Raw genomic sequence first — 339 nt, 5'->3', positions numbered from 1 at the left:
GCGCCCCAGCCGGCCTTTGCCGCCTTCCACTGTCGGGCCGCGGCAACACGCGCCGTTTGTGCTCTAACACGGGTTACTCTCCTGCTAAAAACAAAGGTCCTGTAATCTCTCTCACCTCCTACGTGCTCTTATTTTCTAGTTTTCCGTTCACGCAGCCCAAACTATCCCCAGGTGTTCTGGGTACAACGCTAAAACTAGCAAGTACGTGCAGGCAGCCTAGGCTTGCCTAGCTGTTGGTGAACGGCAAGCCCCAAGCCCGGAGCCGAAAAGGAGCACAGGGGGCTGTCACCGCCCCGGCTACCTGCCCCGGCACGCCGGCCTGCGCACGATGGTGCTGAC

The sequence above is a fragment of the Phaethon lepturus genome, unplaced genomic scaffold (genome assembly GCF_000687285.1).
Source record: "Phaethon lepturus isolate BGI_N335 unplaced genomic scaffold, ASM68728v1 scaffold17359, whole genome shotgun sequence".
Lineage (NCBI taxonomy): Eukaryota > Metazoa > Chordata > Aves > Phaethontiformes > Phaethontidae > Phaethon > Phaethon lepturus.
The sequence above is the reverse complement of the archived record's forward strand: the minus strand, read 5'-3'. Positions refer to the sequence as shown.